Below are 23,827 nucleotides of genomic sequence, written 5' to 3'. Positions count from 1 at the left end.
AATTGGGTGTGTGGTCATTTGATGAAGAATTGAGTAATAACCCTGGGCAAAGTTAAGAAATTATAAGGAAAAAGACCAAATACTCTAATTATAGTGAGCATCAATCGTTTAGAGAATTTGTGTAGGTTGTTTGATAATGAATTCAATCAGATACCAATTAGCCATCAATCCCTTGCATGTGCAGATTCTTCTCTCTTATCATCAGTTGTGCTCCTCTACCTCTACCTTTACCTCTGCCTCTACCTCATTCAATAATAAATAGGCCCTCCTTGCCTTCAAGAATTCTCTCACTTCTAATCCAAACAATGCGTTACCAGATTGGGATGCTATCACTAACATCTGCAATTGGACAGGCATTTCATGCAGCAAATTGATGAGAGTGTTGTTAATAAATGTTTTGAGGTTAGGCTTAATGGGTCATTTTTCTCCTATTTTGGAGAATCTTTCATCTTTAGAGACATTAGATAACTCTAACAAATCTTTCCATGGTGTTATTCTAGATTACAACTAGAAGCTCAACAATCTAAAAGATCTAAATCTGTGGGGGAATCAGTTAAGTGGAAAATTACCAAAAACTCTAGAAATTGTTCCAAACTAAAATTTATTGACCTCAACCTCAATAATCTGAATGGAAGCATGCCTCTGCAGTTGGGTAAGTTGACCTTTCTCTGACATCTTCTGTTGTATGATAACTTCATTACTAGCTCAAGGACTTTGCCCTTTCTTCCAGCCCTTATAAATTGCTCTTCCCTCCAAACTTTATACTTGGTCTTGAGCCTTATCTCCGAGGATTTGACCCCTTCCATTAGCCAACACTCTATTACTCTTTCAGTATTACCCTTACAAAAAAATCTTGTAGGAGAGAGAATACCACAAGAAATTGGCAATCTCAATAATTTGATATTGATTAAGGTGATTTCGGAATTTGATATAGGTACACTCATACCTGAAACCTATTTGTCTTAGAGCTAAGGACCGAGGGGTATCCACATTGTCAAAATTACGTGGGGCACAATCCTGACCTCATCTCTTATGATTTTGCAGCCTTACTCTTAGTAAGACTTGATCCCTAGTGGGATCTTTCTAAGCCATTGAACTTCACCAGTAGGCCCAGGGCATTTAACCGACTCATTGGACAAATTCATAACACTATTAGAAATCTTGATCAACTAAGGCACCTTCAACTTGATAACAAAAAATTAATATAGATGATACCCCTTAGTCTTGCAACTCTCAGTTACTTGAATTATTTGACCTATCCCACAATAATCTCTCTAGAAACATACTGCCACAAGTTACACTTCTTCCTACTACAATCTATCTTGGAATTCACTATATGGAAGCTTGCCTACTCAATTTATTTAGGGAGTGGTTCTAAGGAATCAATCTATCCAAAAACCAATTATCCGATCACATTCCAAGTTCTATTGGAAGTTGTACTAATCTAGAATATCTTAACCTCTCACATAACATCTTTGAAGGCACAATTATTGATTCATTTTCCAGACTGGGATATATCAGAATAGTGTATATCTCCTACAATAACAAAACAAGTTATTTGGTACTATGCAACCAAAGTTTTTTTTTAAATATCTCCATTAAATTAAAGAGTGTAGATTTCCACAATCTATTTGACAATTATTCAGATAGATTTTGGACCACACTCAATGATTAATGATCAAGATGATAAAGAGAACATAAGGAAATCATGAGAGATAATAAAGAGAGCATAAGCTGATTATTTTTATGATCTCTTTATCTTTTCAAAAAATTATCAAATACTAAATATATTTATTTTCTTTTTGTTTTATACATACTATTTTTTAATAAGTCTTTTCTCTAAAACTTGAATGAATTTGTTCGAGAGGATAAATTTCTAATGTTTGGTTGCTAGAATATGATTTAAGAATTGGAATTTAGAATATTTGATTTGAGATTCTGGAACTTGAAATCTAGATTACTATTTCCAAAATTCATTTTATGATTGTTTCGTTCAAACCAAAAATATTTGATATTTAGAATTTTTTATTTCAAGCCTGTTTGGTTCAAAATACAAATATATAGTTCAAAAGACAAATATAAAAGTTACAATATGAAAGGTGATTCTTATTCCCCATTTTTTCAAGGATCTATTCATGGTGCTTCCAACTCTACACATGCCAAAAATGTTGATGTTCATTGTAACTTTAAATTTAAGAAAATGTTAAAAGGAATACGAAAGAAATTAGATATGTATGGTACTAGTTGTTTTATCCAAACATATGAGTAGGAACAACAATAGCAGAATGTTTTTCCCTAATTTAAAAAAATTGCATTCGTACGAATTTCTATAGTAATCTTTCTAATTTCTTCAAATGATACCTACTAATTTTTACAAAATGGTGCTCAAAGGGTACCTGAAGTAGATGCAAAGGGTGTCATTTCTTAAAAAGCCTCACTCTCTTGATTATAAATCAATTAAATTTCAAAATTATGTGCAAAAATAGGTGCCCAAATGAGCATCCAGATGTCACACCCAATTAAATTTCACTTTACTTAGAATCCTCATTTTTTAAAAATGGGATCTAAAATGGGAATTCCAAATACAATTATTTTGAGGGGAGATGAAATGATTGTTTTGAGGGTCAAATGGTGATACAAAATCCACATTTCCCTGAATTCTAGTTCCCATGTTGTAAATCCAAACAATGGAGTAGGAAATTTTTGAGAATTTTGAATTCTAATTCTAGCTCAAATTCGTGATCCAAATGAAATGGGAACCATTTAAAAACCTCATAGAGTCACCACTAAAAGGAGTCGCTCAATTATGTGGACAAGGGAATTTTACATTTCCAAGGCACTTCCATAAATTACTTAAATACATGACTTATGTGATTCCCTCTCTAGTTCTATTTAGCTTATATGTTTTACTTTTGTACAAGTATTTATGTGTGAAGGGGTGTGGAACTATCAATAGAGTTTCCACATCCTAGAATCTCATATAAGGAGCTCAAGACTACAACTGATGGATTTGGCAAGGGCAAGTTGCTAGGATTTGGAGGTGTTGGCTCTATATACAAAGGACTTTTCAATAATGGAATAATGGTAGTTGTTAAGGCTCTCAATTTAAAGAATGAAGCAGCTCATAAAATCTTTAGTATTGAATTCCAAGTGTTGAGTAAGGTCAAGCACCAAAATATAATAAAAGTCCAAACCCCATGCTCTAATCTTGACTTCAAAGGTTTGGTTTTTGAGTTCATACGTAATGAAATCCTTGACAAGAATCTGCATTTTGATACTGGAAAATGTAATATTGGGGGTGTAGGGAAAATGAATTCAAATTTTTCACTATGATTTAAAGCCAAACAATGTTCTTCTAGACTTCTATATGACAGCCCATATAGCCAATTTTGGAAATGCCCATATACTATCTCACAACTCTAGGTTTCATTTTTAGCTTCAACAACATTGAAAGATGCTTTAGGCTACATTTCCCGTGGTAAACAGTTGTTATTTTATTTTTAAGACTTGCCCTAATTTTTCAATTTTCTTACACTATTCTAATTGAAGAAAAATGACATAGGTTTGATGTAGAGCATGGAGTTAGTTCAACAATTTCAACTAAGGGAGATGTTTACAGCTATGGAAATTTGTTGTTGGAGATGTTAACAGGTAAGAGGCCAACCCACTAGATTTTTTTGATGGACTCATCTTACACATGTGGGTTAGTATGCTTTTTCCTAATAGGATTTTAGAGGTGGTTGATGATATCTTGTTGTTGTGTAATGAAGCTTTTACGTATGATAAATGTGTTGGTTAACAGTTTGTCTTCCTTAATATATTGGTTTGTACCTTGACTCTTTACTTTCCAACTACAATCTCATCGTAAGAAAGACATCATTGAAAACTACATACTCCTCATAGCTCCTCTACTGTTGTGGATGTAGATAGAACTCATAAACCTTGGTGCGCTCATTGTAGTTTGTGATATTTGGGAGACTAGGCCACAAATGATGTGTTGCCAAAATATAAATCAAATAAGAGGACATATAGAACTATTTGAATCCTCCAGTAGAATCCAACTAGGAAGAAAGCTAATGACAGATAATTTGTGCACAATTGATCTTCATATCCGAGCAGCAAAAATTGCTTGCACTAAGAAAAATTGATGCTCAATGAACTCCAAAATCTTCTCCCTTCCTTTCAATCTGAGGAGGAGTGTGAGGATATCCACAATCTCTTGCCTTAGATTTGTGCCAAATAGAGTCTTTGGCATCTTGCTCTTCTTCGGGCGGGTAGTCTGGAACTAGGTCCTCTGCATTTCCTCTCATCTAAAGGTCTTTTTTTTTATTAAACATGGATGCGAAGGACCCAAAATCAATTTCACAATACTGCTCTCTTATAGGGTTGCCAAATGTTGACTACATCACTACCTTGTTAATTGACAAGAGAATGGATTGATCTAGAAATAAAATCTACATCATTCATGGATTGTATCTCTCTATGCACTCGTTAACAAACTCAAGTCCATGAACTACCATTAGGAAGTTGGTTGCCTCTACCAATCCACTTTCTTTGAGTTTCAGAGTGATTGAGTGAATGAGTTGGGAATTTAGCCTCCTATGTAGATCATGCAAGTCATAGAACTTGAAAGATGTATCTAAATAATCTTTTAACTCACTTTCCAAGCTAATTAATCTTTCATAACAAATAACTCTAATTGACATTCACTATGATTGCACATGATGCAATTTTTGATAAGTAGCCATCAACTAAACTTGTAGAAACCAATTGCTTGCAAATCTGATGAAATAGCCTTAAGGAATTAGAACGTTGGTGACAAATGAACAAAATTAAGTTCAGCCAATGATTATAATGACCTGATTTGCATTTAATTCCATGAGTAACGACTATTTAAATTTTTTGTTAATCTATACTGAAAATATTAAGTTCCCAAAAGCACACTTACTTTACTTAAAGTAAAGTGATATTACTAAAAGTCATTGAACCACATAAATACTTAGCTTTGTGTGAAGTGCTTTACTTTCCTTCAAAATCTAGACTGCAGATATTGTTAGCAATATTAACATATATGGGAGAGAGAGAGAAAAAATTAGCCTCTCTGTAAACCCATTTTCCTTTTATTCAAAATCACAGCACAAGGAGTGATCCTTTTGCTAGCTTGCACATTTCATTCTTCTATTTTCCACTAAAGGCTTTGACACTTCTTTTTCTTCATAACGGGTTCACATGTTCAACACTTACTTTTCTAGAAGTATCTTTTGGGCATCTCCGAAGGATATTCAAATTTTGGGTAACTTGACTTTGAATTCTCAAAACCTCCAGAAAGAAGCCCGTTTTGTTACCTTTGGATTGAAAACTCCTTTCTTAGTAGCATTTTCTGAATTGAAGCACAACCAATAACATTCAACCTTTAAATTCAACCTGATGGCCTTGGAATCAGATTCTCAAGGATGCCTTACTTATTATGAACCATCAAATCATTATGCTAACATTATTTGATTATTTGAACTATGATTTGACTCAGGTTCATAAGGCTTCAAAAACAAAATAAAATGATTGCATTTCCATGAATATGCAACAACAAACCATAAACTTGTATTCCTAAGCAATATTTGATCTTAATTCCATAGATCTAAATGAGAATCACTTTGGCCTCTATCCATAGCTTCATAAGTCCTTGGGTATTAACAAAAGCACATTCACAGCCCTTTTTATCACTTTTTGTGGCTCCAATCTTTGGATTCGTAGTTGGTGTAGTTTTTTTGATGGGGAAATCAACTTGATAGCTCATAATATGTGAGATATAAAATATTAGGGCAAGATAGAAGAGAATGAAATTCAAAATACTTACTTCTCACTGGGAGGACATGATATCACACCCCAACCTTACCTAAATCACCTAAACCCCTTGTAAACTAGAAAAATAAGAAACCCACACATAAAGATTAGGTAAATGTATGCAAAGGGAGACCTAGAAAATGTAGATATCGGAGTGCTTTGGAAAAGATAAGTAACCTAAAATAGACTTAGACACCTCTTACTCTATTAACCAATGACTTCAAGCTTGAAAAGTGGAAGACTAAAACTTGGTAACAGTTGGCTCTAACTGGGGACTTAGGAATTTACAAAAATGTCTGAGAAGGGACCTAGAATCTCTAGTTTCACACAACTAGAATGACGAAAATACAATGGGCAACTAAAGTAAGGACACAACTAGAAGGAAAGCTAAACTAGGAAAGCGGGAAAACAAAGCATGAAAATTAAAAAAAATATATCTAGACTAACGCTAACTATAGGAGCTACCTTCTTTCAATTGTGAAGTTGAAACAACTTCAAGTCTTGGCCATTGTATGAAAATGGTAGAATCTCTCTAGAAGGATATACCAGAATGAAGGAACTGTTCTAGTTTGCCTGCATAATCTTGAAAGGGCCCTTCCAGAGTGAGTCAAACTTGTGAGCCATGCCCTTGGGCTCATGCCTTCTATCCCATAGCAATGCTAGGTTACCTTCTATGAATATTCTTGGTCTAGCCTTCTTATCGAAGAATGACTTCACACACTTCTAATGTTCGAAAATATGATCAACCATCCTATCACACTATTCTACCAACTTAGTTAGATACATAATGCACTTCTCCAATCCATCTTGGAATTGTGCATCCTTGATTACTTGTTGTAGTTTGTAGATGGATAGCTCTAGTGGGAGAGGAAGACTAGCTTGAACTCTGTAAACCAATTCAAATAGGGAAATCTTGATTTCCTTCTTAGGTGTAACTTTGTCTTCCTAGAGTGCATCATATAATTTCTTGTGCTAGTTCTTTTGGTTCTTAGAAACCAATATATTCATGATATTGTTCAAGTTTTTGTTGCTTGACTCTACTTGACCATTTTCCTAAGGAAAGTAGTCAGATGAATGACTTAAGTGAATACTATTGTCATAGCAAAATTCTGTGATTTCTGCAAAAAAAAGAAAGGAAGCATTTTCCATGAAAAACTTTGTTGACACTCCAAATCTTATCAAGATATTATCTTTAATTAATTCACAAACTACTTCAAAAGTAGTCTTCTTAGTCAGCTTGGTCTCAAACCATTTGGTGAAGTAGTCTATAGTAGTGATGACATATAGATGTCTAGTAGATGAGGGTGGATTGATTGGTCTAGTGAAATCAATTTCCCATTGCTAAAAGGGGCCTTTAATTACAATTGGCTTTGAAGGTAGAGCAACTAATTGAAGATTTCTTGAGAACATTATGTATTTGTCACACTTTTCCACCCATTGATATGTATCCTTGAACATTTTGGGGCAGTAGTAGCATTGCCTCAAGATTTTATATGTTGTGATTGTTGATGAAGAGTGACTTCCATAGGCCTCGTTGTGGAAGCTATGAAGAAACCTCTCTTGTTGAGGTTTATCCACACACCTTAGAAAGGTCCCATCTACTGTCCTCTTATATAGTTGATCATCATAGATGCCATGCTTAGCTGATCTGATTCTAAGGTCTTGCTTCTTCTTATATGTTAGTCCATCAAGGAAATCTCTATAAGTTAGGAAGTAGGTAATATTCAAGAACCAGGGATCCTAAAGTCTGATCATTAGTGTTTTTGAAGATTCATCATCCTAGTTTAAGTCCTGATTTTTTGCTATTATTTTACACAAGCCATTTCCTCTCACCAACTTGGTTGGCTTTACATAAATGTCATATTCTTGAACCTTGGTTATCCATGCACCTATAGTGTTACAACCTATCTCTTGTTGGGTCAATATGCTCTTGACAGTTGAATCAAGTATGAACATAAAAGAATGAGAGTGCAATACATAAAATCTAAAGTTCTTGAGAGCTCTTACCACTTCATAGGCATGCTTCTTCATTTGAGAATATCTAAGCTCATGCTCCTTAAGGGGGGGTACTCATGAAGGAAATTGGTGCTTGGATGCCTTCCTTGTTCTCCTGTATGAGTATTGTAGACAATGTATGGCCTGAAGTGTAACACTATAATATGAACTCTTTAGTGTAATCTGGATGTACCGGCATGGATGCCTTGGCTATGGTCTCCTTAATTTGATCAAAAGGCACTATTCCAAAATCATTCCACTTAAAGATCTTAATTCCTTTCATAATATCACCAATGCACTTGGTGATTTCAGAGAAGTTAGGGGAAAATCATCTAAAAAAGTTCACCTGTCCAAAGAAAGATTTGACTCCAGATTTCCTTCCCAGTAAGTTCAACTATGAGATGGCTCTAACACATTCTGGATCAATCCTGGTGCCTTCCTGGGAGACTATATGACCTAGTAGGTTGTCTTTTGTAACTGACTTCTTGGGATTGAGGAAAATCCCATACTCTCTACATCTTTTGAACACCTTCTCTAGGTCTTTTAGATGGTTTTCTCCTTTCTTGGAGAAGATTGTCAGATCATCCAAGTAGATAACAATTTTCTTATCCTTTAGGTTAGAAAATGAGGAATTTGTAGCCCATTGAAAGGTGGCACCAACATTAATAAGCCCAAAGGGCATTTTGTTATATGTAAACATTCCCCAAGGAATGGTGAATATAGTCTTGTACTAATCTTTTGGGTTTACCTCAATTTGGTTGAAACCTGAGAATCCATCTAGCATGGACATCATTTTGGAGCCAACAACTATTTGCAGCAAGTGGTCCATGTTAGGCAAGGCATAGTTGTCCTTTAGAGATGCTTGATTTAAATGTCTGAAATCCACGCATATTCTAATCTCTCCACTATTTTTCCAGACTAGGACAATGCTAGCTATCTATATCAAATGATGTATGGGGTAGATAATCTTGTCTTTCAGCATCTTGTGCACCTCCCTAAAAATGGCATCAAAGACCATATGATTGCAGTAATGCTGCTTTTGCCTAAAGGGAGTAGCATCAAGCTTTAGGGGGGAATTTTTTCTTGAACTCACCATTTATAAATGTCTTTAGGTCCTTGTATCCCCAAGAAAGCACATTCTGGTACTCTGAAACCTTTTTCCTTTGATCTTTCTTCCTTTGAGCAACTACTATCAATATTAACAATTTTTGGCTTATACTCAGTGCCAATATTCATTCCTTCATACTCTCCTAAAGTTCCACCTTTCCTTCCTCTTTCCCTTCAGATAAATGCATCATGCCTATCAAAAAAATCCTCAAGGGAAATAAGGTGATGAGGTATGTTGTTACCTTTGAGTTGTTTGACTCCAAGCTCCAACTCCTTTTCGGTTTCATGGGTAAAATCCTTGCAGACATTTTCACTCCCTTCAAAGTACTGATCACTTAAGGTCTCAAATTATTCAAGGAAAGGTTGGATTTTCTTGTCATCATTGAATACTTGCCAAGTTTCTACATTATCAGGAACATTTTGTCTAAACAAGACTTTGACGTTGTATTCATTATCTATGAAGTATTGATGAGGAAGTAGCAACAAAGAAGATGCCACTAACAAGTCTGCCCTTGCCTTTTGCTCCCTTAGAACATCTTGGATTGAAAAGGCATCTAGGTGCTCAATCTCAGCCTAGACTCTATTTTTGTACTTCTCGAGCCCCACATTTTTTATAGTGTACTAAGCTCAGACTTATTTTACCATAAGCTCAGCATATCCTTGAGCTCTTAGAATTTTGATTCATCTTTTCTTTGTAACATTGATACCTAGAAGCAAGGCTTTATATTCTATTGTGTTATTGGTGTTCTTGAATTGAAACTTGTAGGAAAGCTAAGTTACATATCCGCATGGGGAGATCAACACCACCCCAGCTCCGGACCTGACAGTTACACAACTTTCATCAAACTCTAGGCTCCAAATTTTGAGATCACTAGAGGGATCTAGTTGTTCTTCTAAATAATTAGAGTCAAAGAACATCATGTAGTTTCTGAACTCCATCTCTTGGTAAAAAATGTGTTCCTTAGAATCATCAAACTATAAAACTATGAATTTAGCCTTCTCTTCAGGTTCCAACTTGATCTTCTTATTCCCCATGAGAATAATGGCATGAGACAAATCCATCTTCATTTTGCCTCCCATATCCCTAAACAAACTTCTACTCAAAAGCATCCCATAGCTCATAGAAATATGTTCTACAAGGATAGTCAACTTTATTCTCTTTGTAGGGTGAACAACCAATGCTACTTGTGCATCTTTTACTTGACCTATCAGAGGGACTTTCTTTGCATCCATGGAGTAGAAACATCCAAAGGTTTTGGTAAGATTCAAGCCAAGGGCATGGGCAACTATAGAGGGCATGACATTATCAAAGGCACTAGAATCAATAATACAGTTACTAAGCTTATGACCATTTATGTACAAAGACACATAGAATGGGTCCAGATTTTGACTAGGGAAGGTAGGTAGGATGATTATTCTTTCTCTTTGAATAACATAGGCAAAACAAGCTCTTCATCAGCTAGAGGGACACTATCCAATTGAGGTTGGTCATTGTTAATGGTAGAGTTGACATTAGGCTAAGTTCTGGCACTAGTGTCACTTTTACGATAATCAACTAGCTTTTGTAATTGATATAGATGAGTTTTGAGATACTAAAGATGAGACACCTGAATATGAGCATCCTTACAATATTGTATAATATCAAACAAGGAATGAGGCTTACCACTTGGTTCAAACTTTGATAGTTCTTAACTCCAGGTTGAGGAAGTAGATACTCCCGCTGTAGTTGGTAAAGGGCTAGTGACTATGTTCTAAGAAGGAATAAAGTTCCCTAGATTCCTCTCTCTCTGACTTCTTGTAGCCACAATCATCTAAATTCCATCTAGGATGGTGAAGCAGTCACCTCCAACTTCCAAATCTAATTCATACTCCAAAAATAATGTTCTAGATTCACCATGCAAAGTAGAATCATCTTCACTTTTAGGATACTAGATAGTTAGCTCATTAGAAGTGATGAGCTACTTATATCTATTCATCTATGGGTAGGAATCACCATCATGATTAGCTTGTAGATGAAAAATGTGCATGCTTTTCTTCTTGGGGGGTGCCTTGATAGCAAGCTTCTACTGAGTAGATGACAACTAATATGGCCTACCTTCATGTTGCCTTCAAGGAATATCATGATATGGTTGCTGGGGTGAAGGGTCAAGTTTTCCCATTTTTCTCTTCATGGTAATAATCTCATTGGAGAGTTTCTGAAGCATTGCTTTAGTATTGTTAGTTACACCAAGGATAGAGCTTGAAGATGCTCCACTATGAATTTCTCTTTTCCATTTTTTAGCTGCTATTAGATCATCCTCTAATTCAATTTCCAAGTTTTGAGCAACCAAAAAATTAGCCACATGTGCACGTTTGATATGAAAGCTTATGTTAGGGGGCATTGAGCTAGTGAAGAACATCTTCTTGTTATTAGTAGTAGGCCTTCTTGCAGAAGGGATCCTATTGACCAACTTATTGAATTTAGAAATAAAATATATCATAGGAACACTTGGCTCCTTCTTGATTTAGGTAAGTTGAGTCATGAGAGTGTGTTCATCCTCTGTACTCTTGTAACGATCTTCAAATCGGGTCCACATGTCATCCCAGGTTGCTATACATCCCACTGGGATGTGCTGAAACTAGCCAACAACATTGTCAACCATGGTTATCATGAAAATCCTCATTGAAACATCTTCATGTTTAGGACAAATGACATTACATGCAGCAATGAAAGTCGCAGGGTAAAAGCACAAACCTGTGTCACCCTTTTACAAAGGAAAAGGCTAACAAAAGTATAACTATTCACCTACAATGACATAACACTGGTATTATTATTTAGAATTTGAAAATGAAGTAAACTAATGAAATGTGTAGAAATGGATGAATTTTAGGATTATAATTTTTTATAATTATTTGGAATAAGAAATTATTTATTTTTCTATTTTTAAAGATAACTTTTTAGTTGCTAAAAAATGTTGGAAATTAGGGGTCTAATTCCCACCACAAAATGACATGGAAATAAACTTATTTCCTTTTGATATCAAATTATGTTACAAATAACATATGTAGGTAGAAAAATCAAAAATTAAAATTGGCTTTAGACCTATATTTTCTCTTTTATAATGATTCAAATTTTAATTTATTCAAATCAACGGTTTTCATCTCCCACCACATTTTTCAAAATAAATATATTCCAACCAAAAGAAAAATTATAGATTCTGGAAGAGGAATCTCTCCTCTAGAACGTCATATAATTTCAAAAAATATATATATGATTTAATATTTTTTTCTTTCTCAAAATTGACATCTTCTCGAGTGTTAAAATATGTACTTGTAGAATTTTTTAATTACAATATACTATATCTAATTAAAACACTATGAACTATATATGAGAATATTCATGACTTTGAGATCTATAAAATGGTGTTTATATGTTATTTAAAAAATATAATAAAAAATAGTAAGAGTTATTGAAACATCAATTTTCTAAAATAATTTTATTTCTTTACTAATTGGATAATAACTAATATAAAACATCCATTTAATAGACATTTTCAATTGGAAAAGTGTGAGACCATATATAACTTAGCTAGAATAAATTTATCAAGATCATGTGTTTGAACAAAAATTATTTTTAGATAGAAATACTCAAATTCAGTCATTCTGATAAGTCAGCCTGAAAGGTGACGCAACTTTGTACTTTTATCCCGTGATGTGCTCATCGGCAAAAATCTTCCCATCACCATTGAACTTTGGGAAATTCTTTCTAGAGGCTCTAGGAACGTCATTGTTGGCAGCAAGGCATAGAGGACCAATGACATTACCTCAAGGAACAACCATTAAGCCAGGGAGGATTACTAGCACGAGCTAAAAAGTGATAGCAGTAGGAGTGACTACTCCATGAAGAGTGAGGGTATTATAAATATATGGGATTTGAGTGCAAAAAATAGGAGGAAAAGATGAATGGTTGCATATTTGAGCAATAGAATGGTGAGGCAGAAACAAAGCACCACAGATACCTTCATACACTGGATCTCAAGAGCACATTCTTCCTTGTCCTATAGGGTCTTCCAATATAGGGAAGTCAGCTTTTTGCAATTCTTCAAACACAGGGTTAATCTTCGCCTTATCACAAGCACTGCAGGTATATGTAGAATCCAGGGTGAACTATATCAATTCACTACGGATGCACTTCTCTCAATCTTCTTTCCTGCAAAACTCCCTCCCAATATTCAACATTTGCTTCGTCTCTTTTGAGGGCGAAGCTTACTCTTCTATATTGGTCTATGGACTTTTGGCTTTTCTAGGCAAGGGTATTCAACTGATTTATGATATCTTCTTGCTCATCCTAGAAGCCAAGATTAGGTTGCACTACGAGAATTTTTCCTTAATGAGGCAAAACCAATTTTCCTTAAGATTTGTTATACATGACTCAATTATTTGAGTGCCACAGAGATAATCTTTGAGTTTGTTAATTAAAGCCACAAACATACCTACTTAAGAGAATGTAGGACCCTACTTAAGAGAACTTAAGATGTATGAGTATCATCCCCAGTAGAGTCACCAAAAACTATTGGTTAATAGCTTGTCTTCCTTTATATATTGGTTTGTACCTTAACTCTTTACTTTCCCAAAGGATTATATGGAAAACACAAAAGTTAACAACATAATGGGTTAGCGTAGTAATCTATCAAAGACCCCTGAATTGAAAGGTACAACTCTCTTATGGGTGCAAGATATGCAATGAATTTATCTTTTGGGTTTTGGGGGTGTGCTTTTAACCAGAGAGTAGAAGAGGCAAAAACCAAGTTGCTCAACACTTTAAACAACCTAGACAAAGAAGGGGGACTATCTCACAATATGAAATCTACTCAAACTAAAAATAAAAACAAATGGAAACATGCAACACTAACTACAAAAACAGGAAGAAAGGAAAGATAATGAAATAAGCAATTCACATATTATATAGTTAGCCAATGTTTTAACAATACCAAGATTGTCTATTCCTCAGCTACTCCCACACTAATTTCCAACTTCCTTATACAACAAACTAAACTAAACACATAGATTACAATGAAGATAAGACATGCATATGCTGACAGGAGTAAAGCATACAACCTATTGAACGAAGGAAATAAAGCCAAGTTCATTCATATTCATTCAACTTTCAGCATTAACAAATTTATTCCATAAACTCCACTTAAACTAAATGAACATCAAAACTTAAAATGAACTTAGAGTCCCACATAGTAGTCCTAGCTACACGGGTTTTTTCAAAGTAAATTTTGCCGATCTTATTTACATCTTAAAAGGTTACATTTATAGGCCTTCTCAAAATGGTCAATTACATTGGATGATTTATTAGTAGAGCATCTCTAAATAGAATATTCTAAAAAAAGGACAAGCTCGAATAATTGCCCATTATAGAGAATTAGTAAAATGCCAAAAATGGTGACAAAAGAAGGAAGAGGGGAAGAATGATAGATGTCTAGAGAAGAATCAAAATCATCATGCCTTCTTAGAAGTAATTGATTTAACCCTATATTCTTTCATAGCTTCAGTTACTTTATCAAGATCTTCAACACCTAGAATGAGGATATTGTTGGCTTTGATATTCCAATAATCATACATTTATGTAAGTTCATCAATTCTAGCAACCCTCGACTGGAACTTCTCCATTTCCCTCTTTATGACTACATTAGTTGTTGATAGTTCTTGGATCTTGGCCACCTAGAAGTTAAGCAGGTCAATGGCTTTGTCAATTAATGTCAGGAACTTGGACTTCATTCTTTCGATGTCCACCAGCTTTCCATTAGTAGATACAAAGGACTCTATGTTCAAGATCTTCAAGTATTGAAACAACTTGTCAATAATATTTTGTACTAGGTCGTGCACATCCTTAAGTTCACTCATAGATCTCATAGATATTTCAATGACAAACTCCAAGGATTTCTTCTAGTGGAACAGAGACTCTTGGCCAAACTTTAGAATCCCGTGAGTAATGGCCACATTGGTCTTCATATCTATCACTTCCTACAGAAGGGAAAATTACTCTGTCATCTTGTGTGTTGCCTTCTGTATGGTTGTTTTATGATATGAGGTAGCCTCTCTAAGCTTGTGAGCATCCAGTACCAAGCTCCCTAGATTCTCAACTAGTGGGGGACCCTGGGCGTTTATCTAATCTACCCATGCTCGGCCTACTTGCCCAAATTGTATCTCTTGTTGTAGCTTTAGTAGTAAGTTCTTGTTTTCTTCTACATTTGGGTCAAATTGAGTGGAAGAAGTACTCCCAAGTTTAGATTTTATGTACTCTACTAGGTCTCTATTTGAGGCTTTCAATATCTCCTTCTCTACTCTTAGCTCCTCCAACTTGTCCTCAATATTTTCATTGGTGGAATTCCACATGTTCACCATGGAGTCATGAATTGGATTTCAAAGATCCAATGTTTTGATTTGAAAATCATCTTTTGAGAGCTCGTAAAATCTTCCCTATATCTGAGCCTCTATAATCTCAACTAGCATATGGCTAGTTGTTGAATCTATAGACAATGCATCAATTGTTTTATGCCTCTTAGTCTTCTCTGATGGCTAAGAGGAGGTGACTTGTGTGATCAAGTCTTTTGATGGGGCTACATCCTCATATCTGCTCTTCTTTCTATCAATGGTCTCTTCAAGCCAAGACTCTTTAGAGAGCACATTGATAGAAGATTTTAGTGCAGATGGATCGAATAGCTTCCTCAGAATCAATGGAGTTGGCTTGCTTTGGGAAGTAAGCTATCTTGGTTACCAAAAGGGCTAATGTATCCCCTTGCTGAGATGCTTCCTATTCCTAGTCATCCATGGGATTTGTATCGCCATCCAAATTGATGACTTGAATAGGGGAGGATGGCTTAGCTACTGATTTCTCTTGTTCCTTCCCCTTATCCTTGTCATCTTCCTTCTCTCCCATCTTCCAAATGTTTGGAAGAGGGCCAGCTCCTTAGGTTGGAGTAAGTGGCACATTCTTTTCTAGAGGGTAGTCTACTCCTTGGCCAATGGATTGTGATGGCCTAGAATAGATATTATTGTGGTGTCCATTTTGGTCATAGCTATAGCTAACTGGGTAGCTCTTGTTGACACTCCATCCATTGAAATGACAGCTCCAATCCTTTTCCTCCTTGCTTGGGTCCACTCCACCCATTTGACTATTCTTTTAGTTATCCCTCGCATGAGAACCTCCATCATATCAATGATTGGCTCAACAAGTGGAGTAGATAAAATTAGTATGTTCTTAATCTTCTCATAAGACGTAGGTTGCATGTAGGCTCCATCATCTCCCAGATCAAAGATGTCAACATAACTATTATATAATTTTACTTCATCAATAGTTATCCTTGACCAAAATCTCTCCCAATTTTGGTACTCAGTGAGACAGCCAAACTAGAAATCTTCAATATCTGGGACATACCTATAGGCATACCCCAAGTTTAGATGATCCCTCACAAAATTTATTGGATCATATTGAAGCCTGAGTACCTCATAGTCTAACAAATTGATCTTGCTTTCAAAACTCTTTACTAGGTTCTAGGCATTTGATTTGGAGGCACATGAATACAGGCCTACCATAGTAGGGAATGGAATCCTAACAATTTTCCTACCATTGGAACACAAGGTGTTCACCTCTAGAATTTGATTACATAGCTTGACTAAAACTACCTTGTCCTACAGATATCTAGGCAATCTTTTTGGAAATCCATCATAAGCTCCTATTCGTAAATAGGAGAAGCTTAGAAATTAGATGAACGAGCATCCAAACTAGCTTATAGGAAAAATTGCCTCAGATGAGAATATTATCTCATGGAAACCTTGCAACACCCAACATAATCTTATCATAAAGGCATCATTGACAACTACATACTTCTCATAGCTCCTCTGTAGTTGTAGATGTGAATATAACTCATAAACCTTGGTGGACTCATCATATTTTGGGATACTTGGGAGACTAGGCCACAAATGGTTTGTTGCCAAAGCATAAATCAAATAGAAGGACATATAGAACTGCTTGAATCGTTTGGCAAAATTCAACTAGGAAGCAAGATCATGACAAATGATATGTGCTTGAATTCTTTGGTAGAATTCAACCAGGAAGCAAACTCATGACAAATGATCTATGCCCAGTCAATCTTCTTATCCTCAACACAGATTGATTGTACTAGGAAAAAGTGATGCTTGATGAACTTCAAAATCTCATCCCTTCCTTTCAATCAGAGGAGGAGTGTGAGGATATCCACAATCTCTCGCTTTAGATTTGTGCCAAATAGATTCTTTGGCATCTTGCCCTTCTTTGAGTGAGTAATCTGGAACTAGGTCCTCTACATGTCCCCCTATTTGAGGGTCATTTTCACATTAAACATGGATGTGGAGGACCAAAAATCAATGTTACAATACTGCTCTTGTACAGGGATGCCAAATGCTAACTGCATCAACACCTTGTTAATTGACAAGAGAATGGATTGATTTGGAAGTAGAATCTACATCATTTTTGGATTGTATCTCTCTATACACTCCTTTACTAACTCAGGTGCATGAAATTTCATTGGGAAGCCAGCTGCCTCTACCAATCCACTCTTTTTGTGTTTTAGAGTGATTGAGTGAATTGATTCAAAATTGAGCCTCCTATGTAGATCACCCAAGTCGTAGAACTTAAAGGATGTATCTAAATAATCTTTTAACTCAATTTCTAATCCAATTAATCTTTCATAACCAGCAACTCTGATTACCATTCACCATGATTGCACAGGATGCAATTTTTGATAAGTAGTCATTAAATAAACTTGCAGAAACCAATTGCTTGCAAATCCAATGAAATAGCCTTAAGGAATTAGAACATTGGCGCTACATGAAAAAAATTAAGTTTGGCAATAATGGCCTGATTTACATTTAATTCCATGAGTAATGACTATTTAAACTTTTCATTAATCTGTACTTAAATTATTAAGTTCTCGAAAGCACCCTTACTGTACTTAAGTGAAGTGATATTACTAAAAGTCATTGAACCACATAAATACTTAGCTTTGCAGGTAGTGCCTTACTTTGCTTCAAAATCTAGATTGCATATATTCTTAGCAATATTAACATATACGGGAGAGAAAGAAAAACTTAGCCTCTTCGCAAACCCATTTTCCTTTTATTCAGGATCGCAGCACAAGGAGTGATCCTTTTGCTAGCTTGTGCATTCTATTCTTTTATTTTCCACTAAAGGCTTTGACATTTCTTTTTCTTCATAATGGGTTCACATGTTCAACACTTACTTTTTCGGAAGTATCTTTTGGGCATCTCCAAAGGCTATTTGAATTCTCGGTAACTTGACTTTGAATTCTCAAAACCTCTGTAAAAGAAGGTCATTTTGTTACCTTTTTATTGAGAACTCCTTTCTCAATAACATTTTTTAGATTGACACACAACCAACAACATTCAACCTTTAACTTCAACCTGATGGCCTTGGAATTAGATTCTTGAGGATTTCTTACTTATTATGAACCATCAAATCATTATGCTCACATTATTTGATTATTTGAACTATGATTTGACTCAGGTTCATGAGGCTTTGGAAACAGAATAAAATGATTGCATTTCCATGAATATGCAACAACAAACCATAAACCTGTATCCCTAAGCAATATTTGATCTTATTTCCACAAATCTGAATAAGAATCGCTCTAGCCTCTATCCACAACTTCATAAGTCCTCAGGTATTGACAAAAGTACAATCACTTTCCATGGCTCCAACCTTCAGATTTACAGTTGGTGTAGTTCACTTAATGAGGAAACCAACTCGATAGCTTGGAATCTATGAGATATGAAATATTAGGGCAAAATAGCAAAGAATGAAATTTAGAACACTTACTTCTCATTGAGAGGACATAATATCACACCCCTACCTTACCTAAATCACCTAAATCTTGTGTGCACTAGAAAAATAGGAAACCTACACATAAAAATTAAGTAAATATATTGCAATGGGAGACCCAAAAAAATGTAAATAGCAGAGTGCTTTGGGTAAGATTAGAAGTAACCTAAAATAGACTTAGACACCTCTTAATCTCTTAACCAATGACCTTGATCTTGAAAAGGGGAAGAATAAAACATGGCAACAACATGCAATTCTATTATTCAACTGATCCAAGTAGCCTTTTCTGCTCAAAAGATTCATCTAAAAATGTTGTGGTCAAAAGATTCATCTAAAAATTGACCAAATATGGCACAAGTTGCAGAGTTGTTGGAATCTATTGAGGAGATATGTGAAGGGAAAAAAATTGAATTGTAAATATCAACACTATCTCTACCAAATGGCAAAAAAAAAAAGATGGGCAAGAGATTTTGCATTGAAAGATTCGAATACTTCCACATTTCAGTCAACTTCCTAGTTTTATTCTTGCTTTTAGATCTAAACAAAATGCTAACTCCCTTATAGCTATATTATTCTCTACAATTGATATTTTACAAGAAGTGTCCTTTGCTTCATTTATTTGATGATTGAACATGAGTTAAAACTTTTCTGTTTGTTATTTGTGCAATATGAATTTAATAGATTGTTCCTCATTAACTTGTAAGTTATGTTGTTTTGATACTATTCATAGCCTTAGTAATGTTTACCAAGATAGGGTTATCTTTGGGAATTAGATTCATAGGTTCAAAGATTTGTCTGAATCAATTTAGTATCAAGGCTTCCAACAATACTTATAAAAGAGAATTTATGAGGACATATCTAAATAATTCAAATGATAGTTAAGACTATGTCTATGGATACTCAAAGATCTGTTAGCATCAAATTTTTTTTTTATGAGTTTCAATATTATTTTTTGTAATTTTCACCTACAGCTTCAAGGATTTATCTGCAATCAGATGTTGAAAGTGGAGAAGTTATGAGAATTTATAGAAAAGAGATGAGTTGTTTCTTGAAGGTTCAGGGATCTGTTTGCATTATATTGTTTGTTATTAGTTACGAGGATGAGGTGGTAAACTAGAATACTTTTGAGAGGGTGGGATAGAGAGAGGGTGTGTGTGTTGGAGTTAATGTTCCAAAAATAGTCAATAATAATTGTTACACATGTGGAAAACCTTCTTGAATTACTTGCAACACAAGTTTAGTTTATGATTGAGTCAAAGAGTTTTAGTTTGAATCAAGTTTGTATGTAGATGTGTTGAGTTAGGTGTCCATAAATTTTAGTTAGTATTAATTTTATGTGTGTGTTTTCAATCATGAATTAGTTCGTTGTCAATCTAATTAGTAGTCATTTAGGAATGTTGTTGAGTCAAGCTATTGTATAAATTTGCATCTATTATTCAACAAAAACTAGCTGGAAGTTCTTTCTTTCTCTATTATGTTTCTATTGATCTATTTTTCCAATATGGTATTAGAGCTATCTTCCTATTAAGTTCTGTTCATTAGAGAAGTTGTTAAGAAGATGAGGCCAGGAGAAGAACCGCCAAATGATCATGATTTCATTAAAGAATTTGTTTGATTTTGAAGAGATCATTGCTTTGAAAATTAGGAAAAGATGTGGTAGAGTCTAGATGGATGCTTGAATAGTTTGAGATGCTATAGGATTGGAGAAGCTATACCTTTACGAGGGTTATGAAACATTCCATGTAGAGATGGTGTGTCCAATAGTTCGGGGAGATCTGAAAGTCTGGAAGCTTGACATCATTTATGAGATATTTCATGTGGAGATGGTGTGTCCAATGGTGTTTTGAAGCTGGATGATAGCTGAATAACTATGAGAAAATCTTACTTCTCTATGACATATTTTCAAAGTGTAATTTCTACATAATATTTCCTTTAGTTGTCACATTAAGTGGGGGTGTTGGAGTTAATGTTCCAACAATAGTCAATAATAATTGTTACACATGTGGCAAACCTTGTTGACTTACTTGCAACACAAGTTTAGTTTAGGATTGAGTCAAAGAGTTTTAGTTTGAATCAAGTTCTTATTGTAGATGTGTTGAGTTAGGTGTCCATAAATTTTAGTTAGTGTCAAGTTTCTGTGTGTGTTGTCAATCATGAAGTAGTTTGTTGTCAATCTAATTAGTAGTCATTTAGGAATGTTGCTGAGTCAAGCTATTGTATAAATTGGCATCTATTATTCAAAAAAAACTAGTTGGAAGTTATTTCTTTCTCTATTATTTTTTTGTTGTTCTATTTTTCCAATAGTGTGTACAATTTAAGCTGAGATATAGAAAGAGAAATAAGTGTGATAACTAGTATTTTTAGTTATAGTACATTATAGACAACTTGGGATCAGGCTTATTTGGTTTTGTATTTTTTTTATAAAATTAAATCAATATTAAAATTTAGAATAATAAATAATATTAATAAATTAATATGAAGTATTTGTCAAGGATTATCTAAACATAAACATTGTGTAAGTAAGTTTGTACCTTTGCAGTATTGTATAATATTATGACACAAATTATGTGTTGGAGTGTTTTTATTATTGATTTGGACTAATGTAGTTTAATTTTCTATTGTACAATAATTATATAATAAGCATGCCATTTTTTCACAATGAACGTATTCAGCGATTTTGTGAATAATAATTAACATTTGTCAATTTGGCAGTAGTGTAAATTTTAGGTGCTAATATTTATTATTTTTACCCTTTTTAGTTAGACGTTTTTATGTTTTATATACATGTCAAATTAGTAAATATTAATTTGATATCAATACATTTATTGTAGTCATCTAAATCGAACTTTAAAAATATACTATTTAGACATGACATTGTGTTTTATTGTCCTACGTTAAAAAAAAAATTATCGCTAGGTACAAGGCAGTGTAATAAGCCTTGATGTTAAGAGTGATATTTTGTATTGGTTTGAATTGAATACACATCATATTAGTCATTATGATGTCAGGGATTTGTGGGGTGTGTGCACCAGGTTGGTGTACAAAAATGTGGACACCCACGAACAAAACAAATATTCAATAACTCAATAAGGTTATTACTAACTTGATTGGGTTATTACAAACTAAAAAAATGGCCAAGATTGGTAACCAAGCTTGGCCTTATAACATTAAATAATAACCCAACTAAGTTTTGTAACCTAGTTAGATTATTAAAAAGATTTAATTTTATAAAACCCAGTCAAGTTTTGAAAAGCTATAAGTTTTTTAAAAACCAATGGGTTGCCTCATTTTAATTCCTAAGAAGCATAGATAGAGCTTGAGGAGTATAGAATTTGTAAAATTTGATCAGGCTTTGAGATTTCCTAAGCCATTTTGAACATTTTTTACCATGCTGCCCTATAAACAAGGTAATTTCGCATGTTTTTTTGTTTATGGTTCTATTTGGTTCTATTAGTTAAAAATGTAAGGTTTATAATATATTTTTATTTTATTATGAGATGCATCAAAAAAACCAAGAAAATGAGTTAGACATGAAATACCATCTCATACACTAATAAGGCAATCAATTCCTGAAGCACACAACCCTTCATTGATTGCAGAATAGCTAAAAAACCCTTTACCCACTACGACACAACCTCAAAATCCTCCATCCATTTTAACACAGGCATAGAAATCTCCACTCGCTTTGACACAGGCATAAACCCTTCATGCTCTGTGACACAAGCACAAATCCATCCACTCAATGTTCCCCATCAACAACCATGACCACCTATAAACTCTCCAAGCATACCATTAGATCATTTAAATTCTATGCAAGAGGACCTCATAAACTACCTTACACAAAATACCTCTCAAATTAGCTAGATAGTTAATAGGTTTAGGCCATCTAGTCTTTCTCACCACTCAACCTTTGCAAATACACTTTAACAAATGACCCAAAATGCAAATGAGGTGTTTAGGGAGATTACGAAATGGGGTTCATTAAGGGATAGGTGTCATGCATTTTATTGTGATAGATTATAGCTTTAAAATTTCAGACATTTTGTTGCAGTAATTTATAGGAGAATTTCCTTTATTTTAATTATGTCCCTTTGAAATCTCAGCACCTTTTCATTATGGTATTTTGCACTTTACTTTCATCGTCTACACTATCAAATTGGTAGAGCTTGGACATTTATTTCAAACATATATGCAACAAAATCAAAAGAGCAATTCCTTACTATAGATTATTCATGTAATATCTTCAATGTTGGCACTTCTCTTCATAATAATTTTCTAGCTGCTTATCCTCCATCTCCTATTTCCTAAAACCACCCTGCAAGCACTTGGCAGGAACTGTGCTACCATATAGTTATTGTTTAACTTAAAAACATTCCATAAATCTCTCTATCTCATTCGAAAGAAAATTGCAAGCTAGTAGTCCTAATCCTATTATAATCAACATGATCTGAGCTATACAATCTCTAAGATCTTAAGTGTTGTAGATTTGAGAAATGATTGTTCTAAAGTATGTAGGAAATAAGTAATGCTTAGTTGAAGGGGAAGTTACAAACCTTATCACTCTATTCCCTAAAGGGATATATCTACTATAGTATGATTGTAAAATCTAAAACAAGCAAAAGAATAGAGAAACATAAAAAATAGAGAACACAAATACACTATCTTTTATTGATCTCCAAATCTGATTACATTCTTGTAGGATGAATACACCCTTTCTATTTTGTAGCTTGATAAACAATATAAATTACATCTCTCTTATATTGTCTACACCATTTGTAGACTCCTCCATACTAATAAATTTATTTATTAATTATTCATTGATTACTAATAAACTCCCTAAAATTATAGTAGCATGCATGATCAATATATTTAATATGCAGTCTTTAAATATTCAACTGCAGATATGCAATGCATGGACTTCATGATTTATTAGGAAAAATAAATATATTTGTTGATCAAACTAAACTTATACATAATAGAGGCATGTGCATTTTCTTCCATGCAATCTATCTGACT

At 34.2% G+C, this 23,827-nt stretch overlaps 2 pseudogenes; both read left to right on the top strand.

The window, feature by feature from the left end:
* Nucleotides 1–373: 373 nt before the first annotated feature.
* Nucleotides 374–966, top strand: LOC149577677 (uncharacterized; annotated as a pseudogene).
* A 1,781-nt stretch (nt 967–2,747) lies between these two features.
* LOC149577676 (receptor kinase-like protein Xa21) lies at nt 2,748–19,328 on the top strand (annotated as a pseudogene).
* Nucleotides 19,329–23,827: the final 4,499 nt, after the last annotated feature.

The sequence above is a fragment of the Cupressus sempervirens genome, chromosome 1 (genome assembly GCF_028749045.1).
Source record: "Cupressus sempervirens isolate cs-2001-9-10 chromosome 1, ASM2874904v1, whole genome shotgun sequence".
Lineage (NCBI taxonomy): Eukaryota > Viridiplantae > Streptophyta > Pinopsida > Cupressales > Cupressaceae > Cupressus > Cupressus sempervirens.
This window is presented reverse-complemented; position numbering and strand designations above follow the sequence as displayed.